Genomic DNA, 19,089 nt, shown 5'->3' on the forward strand with positions numbered 1-19,089 from the left:
ACTCCAGACCCCTCCGACCGAGTCCGCCCCTTTTCGGCCAGAAGGGGCGGGGCTGCGGGCGCGCGGGGGCGGGTACGAGCCGCGTTCCGGCCCCGCCCCCGTGACGCACAGCCCCTGAGGCTGAGGGCCCTGCAGCGTCTGCGTTGGCAAGCCAGCGCCTGGAGCCCTGGGTGTCCGCGGGGAGGGGAGAAGAGCCGCGGGAACACACGCGCCGGGGCAGGAGCGGCTGCAGTGAGGCGGAAAGTGGACGCTGGGGCTGAATTGGGGGGCAAGGGACTGCGCGCTCCCGGCCTTCCCAGACGGGCGCGCCCGTGCCTGCGTGTCAGTGCACGCGCTCCTCTCAGACCAGGAGACCCCTGTCTGCTAGCTGGTTGGATTCTCGTCCAAATCTCGGGTGATTTCCGCAGTAAACCCTGATCCAGGTTGGCAAGTCTGTGGCACTCCCATCCCAGCAGTCTTGGCAGACGTTGGGGGGGGGGGGGAATTCTTGGTGTCTTCAGCGGAGGATTTGCTAATTGCCCTCCCCCCATTCCTTCCCTCTTTAAGAACTGAAGAAATTGGGTATGAAAGGCCACCCTTGACACAATGTACCTTCTCAGTCCAGTGGTTCTTTATTGAGTGCCAGTACCACTGTATTAGGGTCCCTGGAAGAATGAACAGGAGGACATTTCTTAAGGGGTTGTGTCTTCTCAAACTCACTGGCTTCTTCTTCTTTTGCCCCTTTAATGTTAGTGTTCCCCAGGTTCTCTTAGCTGTGTACACATCCTGATGGAATTTTTCAAACTCAGCATAACTTGATTGATAACAACTTGGGCTCTGGTGGAAAACAGGATTTGTACCTGTGTAACTGCTCAAGTCGTTAATCTCTCAATCTCAGTATTTTTTTTTAACTGCAAATTAAAAATAGGAAGAAGATTAACTTGGTATCTCAAATTGGTGTTAAGTAAATGTTATGTGATGGTATCCACACATAAAAGTATCATCGTATGCAGACCTGCTCTTTCTTTTAAATTTCTCACCTCAATTGATGACTCCACATCCAGTTCCCTGCAAAATAACTAACCAAGACACTTTGGGTTCTTGCAGATGAGGTGCGTACTTGCTCCTTCACATCATTACCCTCAATCCTCCCTGTTTTGACCTGGTCCGCTGGAGTTCCTCCAATGTGCTGGGCACATGCTGCTTCCTTCACCTGCTTTTCCTACTCCTGTGGCTCACTTGCAGGCCCTGGTCCTACTGTTTTCTCCTCATTGAGCTGAATTTTCACTTCTTGTCTGGAAACATTCCATACTACCTTCCCATTACCATCACACCCAATTGGAATTTCCTGTCCTCTCCCAGGTTACCTTTCTACATAGTTATTACCACATCTGTCCCATTGTGTTGTAATTTTTCATTTACATCACTGTCTCCTTCTTCAGACTTTGAATTTCTTCTAGGTGATCCATTACTTATTTAATCAAAGAAACAGTATTTGTTCAAAGTACAAATTATTGCAGAAATGAAAGAAATGAAGAACGAGGAAGCAAAAGACTAACAGAAGACGTGCCCGAATTGCCTGGGCAAGAATCCATAAGAATCTGAAATAGGGTAATAGTCTGGACTTAGTAAAATGGGGATAAACTACAGAGAAATAGTGATGAGTTTGATGGCTGATTAGGTGTTGGAAGAGAGAGATGAATCAAGAATAACATCTGGGTTCCTTATTTAAAGTAGTAGATAGATAATGGAGGCACTGACCAAGAGAGAGTACAAAAACTTTGTGGGAAAGAATGAAGGCTCCAGTCCTGAGATTTGAGGTGTCTATGATACCATCCAATGTGGTATTCTAGTTGATGATTAAAAATACGAACATGGAGTTAAAATTCTGACTTGGTTTATAAGCAGCAGGGTTATGGAAAAGCAAATAGTGGTAGATGTGCCAAACAATTCCTATTCTCTTTCAGGTATATGAAAAAGTTGTGTGTTCTAGCCTTTTTATGTTTGGTTATGCTACGTAACACATTCTGTCAGTGAATTTTGAGTGTAACATTTATTTGCTGATGCAAGATCTTCCAGAACCCATTTTCTCTTTGTCTTGGCAATCAGTGATGTTCCAGGAACTGTATGCTCTATCATTGTTGGTCTTGGAGGGAAGACAATTCAGAATACAGTCCCAACTACCTCATGATGGATATGTAAAGTAAGTGAGAAGAAAAGTTTGTTTTAAGCCACTGAAATTTGAGAGTTACCATAGCTGATCTTTGTCACTCCTAACTGATTGGAATGAGAAAATAAGGTTTAAAGAATGAAACCTTTACTGGGCATGGTGTCACATGCCTATAATCCCAGGGACTCTGAAGGCTGAGGCAGGAGGATTGCAAATTTGAGGAGGCTCAGCAACTAAGCAAGACCCTAAGCAATTTACTGAGAACCTGTCTCAAAATTTTAAACAATAAAAAGGGACTAGTCATTTTTGCTCAGTGTTTAAACACCCTTGGTTTCAATCTCTTAAAAAAAAAAAAAAAAAGTGAAACCTGAGAGTATTAATGTGTTGATAGTCTGTGGACTTGTGAGGAAAGACTCAGACTGCCTTAATTAGAAGAGGAGGGACAAGAGTATTTTTATGGATATGTGAGTATCTATTAGGAATTTAGGCATCTCAAAGGATAATCTTCTCTTCTTCTTGTCTCTGTTCTCTATCCCTAATCTATTCTCATAGCACCAACTTGCTAATTAATCCTATTCTTATCCTCTAATCCACATTCCATAAGAATATAATCCAAATGCAGAGCCCTTAGCACTAAGCCACTTCTCCAGCTGGCAGCCAGCCTGTGGATGGGCCACTCTTGGATGAAGTGCTCATCTTGGTCTAAACAGCACCACCCCTACCCCAAACACCATTCAACTCTCCTGGGCATAAGAGGTTTGACCAGAACAGTGCACACTGCAGTGGGTCATTTCAACTCATGTCTCACCACAATTTATTTTTCACAGAATTGTGAAAGTTACAGTGTATTTTATGAGTAGAATCTGCCTGATGTATTTTAATTCACACACATCAACCTACTATGATCAGCCTAAAATCTTTATGTTGCATTAAGGAAAAAAAAAAAAAAAAAAACCTAACTTCTTGCCTGGCCAGAAAAGCCTTTTATGATCTCACTTCTGCCTGCCATTCCTCCCTCACCTTCTGTCCTGGTCTCACACTTGAGCACCTCAGCTTCTTCTCTTTCCCTTGGATTTTCCAAGGTGTCTAACTCAGGATGTTGGACTCTGCCCTTGCTGATCTCTCGTTTGAGCACTCTTTTTTAGCTCTTAGAAAGCCTGGCTTTCCTCTTTCGTTTTAACTCTTCTGTCACCTCATAGATTACCCATGTCTAAAAGACTGCCCTTTCTACATCACAGGTGTGGTACTGCTTGTTATTTCCTTTACACTTATCTGTAAAGGAGCACCCGTGGAGGAATACCTGCGAGGAAGCACACAAAGAACAGTCACAGACACAAGGTATAAGCAGCAGACATAGGTGGAGCAGAGAGAGTGAAGTGAAGAAGTGAAAAAGAAGAAGTACAGAAGTGTCCACTCCTCCCTCCTGCTGAGTTTATTAACTCAAAAAAGGTTACATTTTACCCATCACACATGACTACACTCTAACCAGTATTCCTTTAATCCTGGGTGCTAGCTAACTGAGATAAGGTCCAGGTTAATACAAACACAGAGCCTCTCACACCCAAGGACTTTACTATGGAAACCAGGTAGTGCACCCGAATAGTTATCTTAATAGCCTCAGAGGGAAACTGCTGGGCAATCCAATCGTGGGAATCTGGGCACCTGTTTGCTCACCAGAGGAATTGCTTCCCTGTCTATTTCCACAGTCAGAATACCTAATGCTTATCACCACATACTAATACCTTATGTCTATTCTTTTACTGTCTGCCTCCCCTGGGTAGAATGAAAACACCATGAAAATGGACATCACTTCTGTCTTGTGAACTCGTGTACTCTGATTCCCTAGAATACTTAGTACACTAGATATTTTTAAGTGCATGATGGAGACAGTGAACTCTGTGCTTGTATGCTGGCTGTTCTCTGCTGGCCCTCCATCCAGGTTCATTCTCCACCTTTCCTTGCTTTGCTGTGCTTCTAGGAGGTGGACCTCAAGAGCATCAGCTGAGTCTGTCATACTCTTGGTTTCCAATTAGGTTTGAGTCATGAGAGGCACCAGCAGAAAACTGGAGGATAGTAGGAGTGAGAGGTAAGGCCTCTTCAGAACCCGGTTTCTCTAGTTTTGGCAGTAAGTGTATTCTTCCATGGCCATGGCGTTCCTGTTTATTAAGTTTTCAACTCTTTCCCAACTCTGGTACTGATTTCCTGAAACTTCACCATCCCTTGATTAGACTGCGTTTTAGAGGAACAGAACCAATTCATATGGGTTTATTAGACTGGTGTAAATCAGAGATTGAAGAGTCAGGGAAACCAATAGATGCTCAGTTCAAGAAGCCAGATCCTCAAAACAAGAGGGACAAATGATGCAGTCCCAATCTGAGGCTGAGGGCCTGAAAGCCCTCTGGTCAGCCACTAGTACAAGTCTGCTTTCCGGGGTGGCAGGATTTTGAGTCTGATGTCCATGGGTGATGGCAGCAGCAAAAACTGCACCCACTCAAGGGTTGAATATGCATAAGTATAAGCTTCCCCCTTCCATTTTTTATTCTATCCAAACCCCCAACCGATTGGGGGTGCTGCGCATGTTCAGGATGGGTCTTTCCCACTCATTTCATTTGATTGACATGCTAAACATCTCTGGAGACATCTTCACAGACACACCCAAAATTATACTTTATGCATTTTCTAGGTGTCCTCAACCCAGTCATTTTGACAACCAAAGTTAATGATCATAATTGTCTTTACTGTTTTTTTTCCTGCTAGGACCTTGATTAACAGTGTGGCCAGTCAGTACAATCAACACTTGGTTTCACGTGATTTACCCCTCACCACACAGAGAAAGCAGAGGAACCACATTTCAAATTAAAACTAAGTTCATGGATTATGAAGTGGACCAAGAGAAACTATTATAATGGAAGTCCAAGGAAAAATAATTCTAACAGGAAAGGAAGGAGCAATGGTGTCCCAAGGTAGCAAAGTGCTTGTGGTGAGAGAAAGACCAATGAATGTGTCTTAGACATTTCTTTTAAAAGTAACCTCTAGTGCCTAGGGAAAATACTTTTACTAAAGGGAGAATTACAGAGATTTTGAGAGTGAATAAAAGAAGAAGAAAGAAAAGAGTGACAACTACAAGGAACAGGGTGAGGAAGATGGGACTATTAGATATTCCAAGTGCTAATTATAAATTGAGGTTAAGAAGCCAGGGGAGTGAGAAGGGTTAAGGGAGGAAATAGTGATGAAACCAGGTTCAAAAGGAGCTAAGAAGAATGGGATTAAGATACTAGGAAAGGATTAGACAGGGGACAAGATGCTTTCTCCAAGATAGAAGGAAAAGATATAGAGTTGAATGCAAATTTACCTGTGCTGTGTCTAATCCTAATGGATTCTGTCACTGAAGAATTTATTTGAATGTGGTTGGGATATACAGATCATTTTTCTTTCTGCTTTGAGAGTCTGGGACATCATTTCCATGAATTTTCTTGATCACAAACAAAGGTTGATCTATCCTTTCAGCTCTTCATGTGTCACTCATACAATGGGCAAATGTGTCCAGTCTTCTTATTATAGACTTTCCAATGCACCTCTGATTTGGATGTGTCTTTTTCAACATTGGGAATTAGAAGGGGAAATCCAATCATTGTTAACTAATAACATTTAAATGCAAAATGGGAAAATGCTATTAAAAGCTGTTAGTTTTGGGCAAATTAATCTCCAAACTCTACATTATCTATATTATAACTGAATTTCCATATAATCTGCAATATTACCTTCCATCAAATTTAAGTACATCTATAATAATAAATGCATGTTTGATATGCAGACATTGAAGCTGTTAAACTCAGTTCTTCATGATTTATTATCAAATTAAGCTTCAAGAAGAATTAGGAGTCCTTTTTGTTCTGGGTTTGGTGGCCTGCTTCCTTTCTTTGCCAACCTTTTAAACCTTTGGGAGAGATTTTAGGATTCTGGGCTCAAAATTAGAATGTGACTTATTTTATAATAGGATTTGAGAAATCCTGAATTCCTCAGGAAACCCTGTACCAAATAAATACAAATGCCAGCCCCTCAAAAACTACTCTGGCAGCCAAAGGAAAGTAGAAGTGCATCAAATGCTGGCCTTAGAGCACAGTGTTGATCTTCAGTGGGTGCTCCAGCTAGCAAGGAAGTAGCTGGAACACCTGTTTGGTGCATTTTTACAGAAGACAGGTGCCTTTTCTTCTCACACTTGCTTAAGCTGTATAATTTAAATGAGTACATCTGGACCCTTGGAGCCTACATAAAATTGCTTTCTCAGTGTTAGCAAGTAATTCTTTCTGAATGATGGATTTTCAGTTTATTTGTTTAAGAAGAATATACTGAGGGCATATACTTCAGCAGACTCCCTTGAGAGTATAAAGATGAATGAAAGGCATTTCCTACCTTAGGGAGTACAATCTGATTGTTAAGAAGAGACTAACTTCATTACAGAGCCTATATGATGAGTGCATCAGAGTTCTGCTTGAGGGTTTAGGAGAGGTGTGAGAGATGATTTTTCACAGTGTGCCCATTTCCAAATGGAACTCTTAGTTCTGTTCCTTTGCAGCATTTATCTCAGTACTTCAATGAAGGCTTACTTGAGAACCTGAACTAATTGTGAAAATTAACCAATCTTGTTTGATAAGTCCCCCATCCCGTATTACTACGATAGTGAAAAATGTTGCAATTTCTGTCAGCTTTATCTGCCATTATTATGTTTACAGGTCTGCCTATACATTACCAAGTGCTTGTCTTCCTGAGAGGTATCTCCAGTCTCCTTCTCCTCTTACACTTCTTTTAATCAGTTTTTTTTTTCTGCTGTGATCAGAACAAGTGCAGAGGAGGAAAAGTTTATTGGAGGCTCACAGTTTCAGAGGTCTCAGTCTATAGAAGGCTGGCTCCATTCCTTGGGGCTCAAAGTGAAGCAGAATATCATGGTGGGGGGCTGGGGATGTGGCTCAAGCGGTAGTGCACTCGCCTGGCATGCGCGGGGCACAGGGTTCGATCCTCAGCACCACATAAAAAAAAATAAAATAAAGATGTTGTGTCTACCGAAAACTAAAAAAATAAATAAATATTAGAAGATACTCTCTCTCTCTTTCTCTTAAAAAAAATAGAAAGAATATCATGGTGGATGAGTGTGATGGAAGGAAGCAGCTCACAAAATGAACAGGAAGCAGAGAGGGAGACTCCACTGGTCAGATACAAAATATATATCCCAAAGCCATGTCCCCAAGGCCCACCTCCTCCAGCCATACCCTACTCATCTATAGTTCCCAGCCAATTAATCCATCCCATCATGAGATTAATTCACTGATTGAATTAAGGCTCTCGTAAACTGATCCATTCACCTCTAAACCTTCTTGTATTATCTCACACATGAGCTTTTGGAGGACATCTCACATCCAAACTAGAACAGCACTGCTCTGCACTACATATTTGACTGGGAATAAGGAGGTCTTGTTGGAGCTGACAGATGAGGATTAGGGGAGAATGAGGAATCACCAACTCATAGCAGCTAAGTAATCATTGTTTACCTAATTACTATTCACAGTAAGACAATGAATCATGACAGGTTTGATTCTGTGGTGGTTAACTTCCATTGCAGAAAAATCCAAAGACTTGATGCTTCTAGTTCCCAGTAGCCTTAATTATATGGGAAACAGTATTTTGGAGTCTAAAGGGAAAACTGTGTCATTTATGATGGTGAATGAAAATGCCAAGTCTCGCAGTTGTTATAATTCTGTTATTGTACAAGTTCATGTACATATAAAGTGCTGTTAACCTTTTAACCCTATAGAAGATACTGAGAAAAATAAGTATGAAACATTCCCTTTAAATTTTTTCTTTAAAACTGTAAAAAAGAGGAAAGTTTAGAATATTCTACTGCCAATGTAACTGTTTTCTAATGAAGAAAATGTGATTGAGATTAATATTATTTCTACAGAACAAATCCATACTTTTTAACCACATATACAAAGATAAATTACATGTTTTCTAGCTTTTTTAAAATACTTAATTCTTTTTTTAACACTTCTTATAAATTTAAAAGAAGTCTAAGATTAGAGAAAAAAAATGGGGGCGGGTATACCAGGGATTGAATTTAGAGGCACTCAAACATTCAGCCACATCCCCAGCCCTATTTTTTTTTTTTTTTTTTAGAGACAGGGTCTCACTGAGTTGCTTAGAATGCCTCACTTTTGCTGAGGTGGCTTTGAACTGGTGATCCTCAGCCTCCTGATCTGCTGGGATTACAAGCATGTGCCACGGCTCCCAGCTAGATTAGAGAAAATTTTGAGAATCTTAACTTGAACCTGAATTTACATCAAGATTATTTGTTTCACTTGTTAGATGTGAGTTAGGGATTTAAGATATGCTCTGTTGACCTCTATCTAGGCATAGTCTAACTGATCTGGGTGATAGTCTTCACTTATCTCTTCATTACATTCTCTTTCAACTCTCCTATCAATTGAAAAGGAAGAAGAGAAACTTTCTCAGGTAGTAGATTTAACTTTAGTTTAAAGAACGGATTTCAAGTTGGGGGAAGCTCAGGAATAATACATGGTCTTGCCTGTTAAATCACCAAATAAGCTTTTACTCAACAATTTCTTATTAGTAATATCACTGTGACCCCAGCATTTTAAAGGATGTCTTGGGGGCAGGAACTTAAGAATCCATCTTCCACCATGAGAAGGCAAAGAACTGTAGCACCCAGTGTCAATTACAATGGGAGAACCAAAGGAAGGAATGACTAAGCCTGTTTGGGAGTCAGAGGAAATTTGCAGCAAAGGTGCTATTTGAGCTGGGTGTTGAAGGATGAGTGTATACTTATTTATATCCTACTCACTTCAGAAGGATTTTATGGTGCCTTGTAGGATTTGGCCAGATAGTGGGGGAGTAAAACAGCATTTCAGGAACAGAAAATGCCAAAGTACTGAAGTGTGAAAGGGCAGGAATTACTTGGGAAGTGGTGAGATGTTCTGAGGACAGATGCATAGAATACACATGTGAGGCTGGAGAAGCAAGGCAGGAAACATCAACCCTATGTGCCACCCTCTAACAGTGGTTTTCAAACTTAAGTTTGCATTAGAATTCTCTGCAGTGCTTTTAAAAGTTTAGTCCACTGGGCCTCATCCTTACAGGATTTTAGTTATACTGATGTGTGGCTATGAGTAGAAGTGGGGCAAGACTTGGCAGTTTTCACAAATCTCCTAGTGATTCTACAATACCTAGTCTTGGAACCAAACTTTAAGAACCACTACTGGATTTATGGATCTTATAGTCAATTAGGAGTACCTGGGATTTTTATAGCTTGAGAAACAAATAAATTGATTTAGGCTAAGGAAATTTAATCAAGTTGTGATATAATCAAGATAAATTGGAATTATTAAATATGGGGACTTAATGAAAATAAAAGCATTCTGGATGTTAAAATGATATCCATAATTTAAATGAAAATACTACATGTAATCAAAGAATCTTAACTTTACCAAACTTTTAAAAATGTGTTTCAACAAGTCTATAAAAATTTTGATTCATTTTTTGCCAATGTCATTGTTAGGCCTTAATAGCTAAAGAAAGAGATGGCTTTGTCATGGTGATTCAGCAGTCAGACCTCAAAAATGTGTGACACAAAGCCACTCACATTGGAGAAAGTCTGTCTAAGGAAATACCACCTGGGGCTGTCACTTACTGATTGTGCCCACTATCAGTATCAGAGCCTTGCGCAGGTATCAGGTGTGATCTTTCCAGGCTCTATATACTAGTAAGTATAGGGGCTTCACCCTTATAAATAGGACATTATAGAGACAGCAAGGTTAAATTGAGAACAGCTAAAGCCACAAACATGGGAAGAGAAGTACATATGAGTAACTTGATCCTCCTCATGTGGAATGTATAATTAAATCTTGATATTAATTAAAATGTTTTATTTTAGTTTCATTTCTCCTTATAGCAACTATTTGGGCCTTTGTTAAGTGTGCCCAAGGAACACTCTATGTTCTGTTCTCTTCCTCTGAATGCCATTCTTCTTAGTGCCCAGGTTCTGTTGACCCTCTTGAGTTTTGTGCTGCTTCTTTTATGAGAGTTTTAAAGACATTTAAAAGGAAATAACAATGACTCACAATAACCATGTCTAACAATGACTTCTGAACTAGAGAAAAATGATTCTTTCCTTTAAAGATAATTTCAAACCATATGGAATTTTAAAAATCAAGAGCATCAATATTTATTTTTCAGGCTATAAATGAAAATGATTAACTGCTGTAACTTATGTAGGCTCTACCCATGATGTATTTAACTTTAAAAAGATACAATCAGGAGAGTTAAGGTTCTTTAAAACTATCATATACTATTAGTTCTCCAATCCATTTCTTCATCTGGGCACAGTAGTGGAGTTAAATTTGGAGGTTGGCCACCCAGCTGGAGATGCTATTTCCCAGCCTCAGTGAAGGCTGAAGGAAGTGACATAAATACTTAAGTTCTTGCCAACAGAATGGTATCACGAAGTGATGTGTGCAACTCCAACCTTACTTGTTTAAAGGAATTGTCTTCTCTCCACTTTCTTTCTCCTTCTTGAGCTGAATGCCCTGACATGCCAGAGACTCAACATGGGGACCCCTAATAGCTGAATGGAGCAGAACTACTCTATCAGCCTTGCCTGGCTAAACTGTAAGATGACAAGAAATCAACTTCTACTCTGATTTTTGGATTTCTTGGATATCAGTGTAGTACTTATTCTCTGGTACAAATATGTAGTCAAGAGAAATCTGTATAATTAATTACTGAAATGGTTGAATGGTAGTCTCCAAAAGATACCTACTGAGAGCCTGTGAATGTGAGATTATTGGGGGAGGGGGAGTGCCTTTGCAGGTATAATCAAAATGAGAATCTGCAGCTGAGATAATATGGGATTTACCAGGTGGGTTCTAAGTCCAAGAACACACTTTGTTTTAAAAAACAGAAGAGAGAAAGAGAGAAATCCAGTGAAACTGAAGCAGAGACACAAGTGGCACAACTGCAAGCCAAGGAATGCCTACAATCACTAGAAGATCGAAGAGGCAGGGAAGGAGTCTCCTAGAGCTTTTAGAAGAAGTATGATCCAGCTGGCACTTAAATTTTTATACTTCTAAGATTTCAAAATTGTGAAAATAAATTTATGTTGTTTTTAAGTCACACAGTTAAATTTGGCAATTTGTTATGACAGTCCTAGGAAACTACTTTATAAAAGTTGAAAGTTGCTAATGAAGATGAAGAAGCTAAACATGGAGAAATAAGAACAATTTCTTGTTTTCCTAAGAAATACTGACAAAAGCACACAACACTAATGTGTTAATCACTGAAAGGTGTAGGGCATGTAAGAATAGGGGAACACAGTCCAAGCCCTAAAATGTTTGTTGTTTTCTTAGAGAATATAGCTCTATTTACACAGCATTGATTCATTTAAAAACAACAACAACAAAAAAAAAAACTAAAACTAAAAAGTTTCATGTAAGAACTGGAGGCTTCAGCTAGGTGCCATGGCATACTTCTGTAATCCCAGCTGTTTGGGAGGCTGAGGCAGGAGGATTGCAAGTTCAAGGGCTGCTTGGGTAAGCTGGTGAGATTCTGTGTCGAAAACATTTTTTAAAGCGGGTGGAGTTTTTGTGGGGGGATGTAGTTCAGTGGTAAAGTACCCCTGGGTTCAATACCCAGTACTACCAAGAAAAAAAAAAACTGTTCGGCAATGCGAAAAGTCACCAAGTTGTTGGATAAATAAGTTTGACTAAGTAAATCAACTATATAATTTGCCCCTTGGTGATAATTCTGGCTGGTGAATATGGCAAAAACTATAATTTTAAAACAGATTATTTAGAAGAGGAGCAGCGGCCTGCTGAGAGGCAGAGCCGCCCCCTCCCCCTGCGCCGGCAAGGTAGAGGGAACTGTGACCACCCACAGAGCAGGCCCAGCGGCCTGCTGAGGGGCAGAGCCGCCCCCCCACCCCCCGCGCCTGCCAGGTAGGCAGAACCGTGAGCACCGACAGAAAAGGCCCAGTGGCCTGCGGCTGGACAGAGCTTCCAATCACTCCTGCAAGGTAGGTGGGCCTGCGACCCACCGGCAGAAGAGGAGCAGCGGCCTGCTGAGAGGCAGAGCCACCCCCTCTCCCTGCGCCTGCCAGGTAGGCGGAACTGTGACCACCGACAGAAAAGGCCCAGTGGCCCGCGGCGGGACAGAGCTTCCAATCACTCCTGCAAGGTAGGTGGGCCTGCGACCCACGGGCAGAAGAGGAGCAGCGGCCTGCTGAGAGGCAGAGCCGCCCCCTCCCCCTGCGCCGGCAAGGTAGAGGGAACTGTGACCACCCACAGAGCAGGCCCAGCGGCCTGCTGAGGGGCAGAGCCGCCCCCCACCCCCTGCGCCTGCCAGGTAGGCGGAACTGTGACCACTGACAGAAAAGGCCCAGTGGCCCGCGGCGGGACAGAGCTTCCAATCACTCCTGCAAGGTAGGCGGGCCTGCGACCCACGGGCAGAAGGGGAGCAGCGGCCTGCTGAGAGGCAGAGCCGCCCCCTCCCCCTGCGCCGGCAAGGTAGAGGGAACCGTGACCACCCACAGAGCAGGCCCAGCGGCCTGCTGAGGGGCAGAGCCGCCCCCCACCCCCTGCGCCTGCCAGGTAGACGGAACTGTGACCACTGACAGAAAAGGCCCAGTGGCCCGCGGCGGGACAGAGCTTCCAATCACTCCTGCAAGGTAGGCGGGCCTGCGACCCACGGGCAGAAGAGGAGCAGCGGCCTGCTGAGAGGCAGAGCCGCCCCCTCCCCCCGCGCCTGCAAGGTAGACGGAACTGTGACCACCATCAGAACAGGCCAGACCTGCAACCGACAGACAGAACAGGCCCAGCGGCCTGAGGAAGGGTAGAGCCGCCCCGCCCCCTGCGCCTGCAAGGTAGGCGGACCTGCGACCCACTGGCGGAACAGCCCCAGAGGCCTGCAGAGGGGCAGTGCCGCTGCCTGCGCCTGCAAAGTAGGCAGAACTGCGACCACTGACAGAACAAGCCTAGCGGCCCGCAGAGGGACAGAGCCGCCGCCCGCGCCTGCAAGGTAGGCGGACCTGCTACCGACCAGCAGAGCAGGCCCAGTGGCCTGCCGGCGTGGTAGGCACATTGCCCCAATTGGAGGAGGGGCAGAGCCGCCGCCCGCGCCTGCGAGGGAGACTTTGCAACTATACAAGACCAATATAAATATATAGGGGGAAAATTCAATAGCACAACAGTTTCACCAAGTAGAAAGTAACGCAAACAGTATGAAGAGACAAGGAAAGAAAGGACCACAAGCAATGCAGGTCAACTCAACGTTAGAAGAGGTAATAGCTGCAGCAGATGGAATGTCAGATAAAGAATTCAGGATATACATGCTTCAGATGATCTGGAGTCTCAAGGAAGACATCAGACAGCAAAATCAGACAATGAAAGATCACTTCAACAATGAATTACATAAGCAAATCCAAGAAGCAAAAGATCAACTATACAGGGAGATAGAGGTTATAAAAAACAAACAAACAGAAATCCTAGAAATGCAGGAAGCAATAAACCACCTTAAAAACTCAATGGAGAATACTACCAGCAGAGTAGAACACTTAGAAGATAGAACATCAGACAATGAAGACAAAGCATTTCAACTTGAAAAGAACATAGACAGCTCAGCAAGACTGTTAAGAAACCACGAGCAGAACATCCAAGAAATATGGGATAACATCAAGAGACCAAATTTAAGAGTCATTGGGATACAGGAAGGGACAGAGTTTCAAACCAAAGGAATGAGCAATCTATTCAATGAAATAATACGAGAAAACTTCCCAGACTTGAAGAATGAGACAGAACCCCAAATCCTAGAAGCCTACAGGACGCCGAATGTGCAAAATCATAAGAGACCCACACCTAGACACATTATAATGAAGATGCCCAACATACAGAATAAGGAAAGAATTTTAAAAGCTACAAGAGAAAGGAAGCAGATTACATTTAGGGGTAAGCCAATCAGGATAACAGCTGATCTTTCAACACAGACTCTGAAAGCTAGAAGATCCTGGAATAACATATTTCAAACACTGAAAGAAAATGGGTTCCAACCAAGAATTGTGTTTCCAGCGAAATTAAGCTTCAGGATGGAAGATGAAATTAAAACCTTCCACGATAAAAGTTAAAAGAATTTGCAGCTAGAAAACCATCTCTTCAAAACATCCTCGACAAAACATTACAGGAAGAGGAAATGGAAAATAACAATGAAAACCAACAGTGGGAGGTAGGACACTAAAGGGGGGAAAATAATCAAAGAGGAAAACAAACCATGTTTAGTAACAGAAATAAACAAATATGGCTGGAAGAACAACCCATATGTCAATAATAACCCTAAATGTTAATGGCTTAAACTCACCAATTAAGAGACAAAGGCTAGTAGAATGGATCACAAAACAAGACCCAACAATATGCTGCCTACAGGAGACGCATTTGATAGGAAAAGACATATATAGGCTGAAGGTGAAAGGTTGGGAAAAATCATATCACTCATACGGATTTCGGAAACAAGCAGGAGTGTCCATACTCATATCAAATAAAATAGATTTCAAGCCAAAGTGAATCAAAAGGGATAAAGAGGGAGACTACATACTGCTCAAGGGAACCATACACCAACAAGACATAACAATCATAAATATATATGCCCCAAACAATGGTGCAGCTATGTTCATCAAACAAACTCTTCTCAAGTTCAAGAGTCTAATAGACCACCATACAATAATCATGGGAGACTTCAACACACCTCTCTCGCCACTGGACAGATCTTCCAAACAAAAGTTGAATAAGGAAACTATAGAACTCAATAACAGAATTAATAACCTAGACTTAATTGACATATATAGAATATATCACCCAACATCAAGCAGTTACACTTTTTTCTCAGCAGCACATGGACCCTTCTCAAAAATAGATCATATATTATGCCACAGGGAAACTCTTAGACAATACAAAGGAGTAGAGATAATACCATGCATCCTAACTGATCATAATGGAATGGAACTGAAAATCAACGATAAAAGAAGGAAGGAAAAAGAATACATCACTTGGAGAATGAACAATAGGTTACTGAATGATCAGTGGGTTATAGAAGACATCAAGGAGGAAATTAAAAAATTCTTACAGATTAATGAAAACACTGACACAACATATCGGAATCTATGGGACACACTGAAAGCAGTTCTAAGAGGAAAATTCATTGCTTGGAGTTCATTCCTTAAAAAAAGAAAAAACCAACAAATAAATGATCTCATACTTCATCTCAAAATCCTAGAAAAAGAAGAGCAAAACAACAGCAAAAGAAGTAGAAGGCAAGAAATAATTAAAATCAGAGCTGAAATTAATGAAATCGAAACAAAAGAAACAATTGAAAAAATTGACAAAACTAAAAGTTGGTTCTTTGAAAAAATAAACAAAATCGACAGACCCTTAGCCATGCTAGCGAAGAGAAGAAGAGAGAGAACTCAAATTACTAGCATACGGGATGAAAAAGGCAATATCACAAGAGACACCTCAGATATACAGAAGATAATCAAAAATTATTTTGAATCCTTATACTCCAATAAATTAGAAGATAGTGAAGGCATCGATAAATTTCTTAAGACATATGATCTGCCCAGATTGAGTCAGGAGGATATAGACAACCTAAACAGACCAATATCAATTGAGGAAATAGAAGAAACCATCAAAAGACAACCAACTAAGAAAAGCCCAGGACCGGATGGGTACACAGCAGAGTTTTACAAAACCTTTAAAGAGGAACTAATACCAATACTTTTCAAGCTACTTCAGGAAATAGAAAAAGAGGGAGAACTTCCAAATTCATTCTACGAGGCCAACATCACCCTGATACTTAAACCAGACAAAGATACTTCAAAGAAAGAAAACTACAGACCAATATCTCTAATGAACCTAGATGCAAAAATCCTCAATAAAGTTCTGGCGAATCGAATACAAAAACATATCAAAAAAATTGTGCACCATGATCAAGTAGGATTCATCCCTGGGATGCAAGGCTGGTTCAATATACGGAAATCAATAAATGTTATTCACCACATCAATAGACTTAAAAATAAGAACCATATGATCATCTCGATAGATGCGGAAAAAGCATTCGACAAAGTACAGCATCCCTTTATGTTCAAAACTCTAGAAAAACTAGGGATAACAGGAACATACCTCAATATTGTAAAAGCAATCTATGCTAAGCCTCAGGCTAGCATCATTCTGAATGGAGAAAAACTGAAGGCATTCCCTCTAAAATCTGGAACAAGACAGGGATGCCCTCTCTCTCCACTTCTCTTCAACATAGTTCTCGAAACACTGGCCAGAGCAATTAGACAGACGAAAGAAATTAAAGGCATCAAAATAGGAAAAGAAGAACTTAAATTATCACTATTTGCAGATGACATGATTCTATACCTAGCAGACCCAAAAGGCTCTACAAAGAAACTATTAGAGCTAATAAATGAATTCAGCAAAGTGGCAGGATATAAAATCAACACGCATAAATCAAAGGCATTCCTGTATATCAGTGACAAATCCTCTGAAATGGAAATGAGGACAACCACTCCATTCACAATATCTTCAAAAAAAATAAAATACTTTGGAATCAACCTAACAAAAGAGGTGAAAGACTTATACAATGAAAACTACAGAACCCTAAAGAGAGAAATAGAAGAAGATCTTAGAAGATGGAAAAATATACCCTGTTCATGGATAGGCAGAACTAACATCATCAAAATGGCGATATTACCAAAAGTTCTCTATAGGTTTAATGCAATGCCAATCAAAATCCCAATGGCATTTCTTGTAGAAATAGAGAAAGCAATCATGAAATTCATATGGAAAAATAAAAGACCCAGAATAGCAAAAACAATGTTAAGCAGGAAGTGTGAATCAGGCGGTATAGCGATACCAGACTTCAAACTATACTACAGAGCAATAGTAACAAAAACAGCATGGTACTGGTACCAAAACAGGCGGGTGGACCAATGGTACAGAATAGAGGACACAGAAACCAATCCACAAAACTACAACTATCTTATATTTGATAAAGGGGCTAAAAGCATGCAATGGAGGAAGGATAGCATCTTCAACAAATGGTGCTTGGAAAACTGGAAATCCATATGCAACGAAATGAAACTGAATCCCTTTCTTTCGCCATGCACAAAAGTTAATTCAAAATGGATCAAGGAGCTTGATATCAAATCAGAGACACGCCATCTGATAGAAGAAAAAGTTGGCTACGATCTACATACTGTGGGGTCGGGCTCCAAATTCCTCAATAGGACACCCATAGCACAAAATTTAATAACTAGAATCAACAAATGGGACTTACTCAAACTAAAAAGTTTTTTCTCAGCAAAAGAAACAATAAGAGAGGTAAATAGCCTACATCCTGGGAACAAATCTTTACTCCTCACACTTCAGATAGAGCCCTAATATCCAGAGTATACAAAGAACTCAAAAAATTAGACAATAAGAGAACAAACAACCCAATCAACAAATGGGCCAAGGACCTGAACAGACACTTCTCAGAGGAGGACATACAATCAATCAACAAGTACATGAAAAAATGCTCACCATCTCTAGCAGTCAGAGAAATGCAAATCAAAACCACCCTAAGATACCATCTCACTCCAGTTAGATTGGCAGCCATCATGAAGTCAAACAACAACAAGTGCTGGCGAGGATGTGGGGAAAAGGGTACACTTGTACATTGCTGGTGGGACTGCAAATTGGTGCAGCCAATTTGGAAAGCAGTATGGCGATTTCTTGGAAAGCTGGGAATGGAGCCACCATTTGACCCAGCTATTCCCCTTCTCGGTCTATTCCCTAAAGACCTAAAAAGAGCATGCTACAGGGACACTGCTACATCGATGTTCATAGCAGCACAATTCACAATAGCAAGACTGTGGAACCAACCTAGATGCCCTTCAATAGATGAATGGATAAAAAAAATGTGGCATTTATACACAATGGAGTATTACTCTGCATTAAAAAATGACAAAATCATAGAATTTACAGGGAAATGGATGGCATTAGAGCAGATTATGCTAAGTGAAGCTAGCCAATCCCTAAAAAACAAATGCCAAATGTCTTCTTTGATATAAGGAGAGTAACTAAGAACAGAGTAGGGTCGAAGAGCATGAGAAGAAGATTAACATTAAACAGGGATGAGAGGTGGGAGGGAAAGGGAGAGAGAAGGGAAATTGCATGGAAATGGAAGGAGACCCTCAGGGTTATACAAAAGTACAAACAAGAGGAAGTGAGGGGAAAGGGAAAAATAACACAAGGGGGACAAATGAATGCCAGTAGAGGGGGCAGAGAGAGAAAAGGGGAGGGGAGGGGAGGGGGGATAGTAGAGGATAGGAAAGGCAGCAGAACACAACAGACACTAGTATGGCAATATGTAAATCAATGGATGTGTAACTGATGTAATTCTGCAATCTGTATATGGGGTAAAAATGGGAGCTCATAACCCACTTGAATCAAATTGTGAAATATGATATATCAAGAACTATGTAATGTTTTGAACAGCCAACAATAAAAAATTAAAAAAATAAAAATAAGAAAATAAAAAAACAGATTATTTGTATAAATCAATTTACTTTACAAAAGAGTTTATTTATACAAAATATCTATTGATTTAGATAAATGCTTGTTAAGTATTATTTGGTGACTTGAGAAATATACTAGAAAAAATAATTTGAAAGCTTAGTTTATAAGAAATGTTAATATTTAATGATCTATAAAAATAGAATAGTATTTTAATATGAAAATAAAATAAATTATCTTAAAGGGACAAATACTGTATGTGCATTATAATAATATCTATTATATTAAGAGTTGAGTGACAATAAATCATATGAACACAATTTTAAT

General features: G+C 40.8%; 1 long non-coding RNA gene across 1 annotated transcript; it reads left to right on the plus strand.

Annotated features, from left to right (window-relative positions):
* The first annotated feature begins 32 nt into the window (after positions 1-32).
* LOC124106856 (uncharacterized) lies at positions 33-11,336 on the plus strand. The gene is made up of 2 exons (XR_009228657.1): positions 33-10,828; positions 11,121-11,336. It is a non-coding gene; the product is annotated as an uncharacterized LOC124106856 (long non-coding RNA).
* Positions 11,337-19,089: the final 7,753 nt, after the last annotated feature.

Source organism: Marmota monax, unplaced genomic scaffold (genome assembly GCF_021218885.2).
Source record: "Marmota monax isolate L192 unplaced genomic scaffold, Marmota_monax_Labrador192_F-V1.1 WCK01_AAM20220418_F8-fsc00003, whole genome shotgun sequence".
Lineage (NCBI taxonomy): Eukaryota > Metazoa > Chordata > Mammalia > Rodentia > Sciuridae > Marmota > Marmota monax.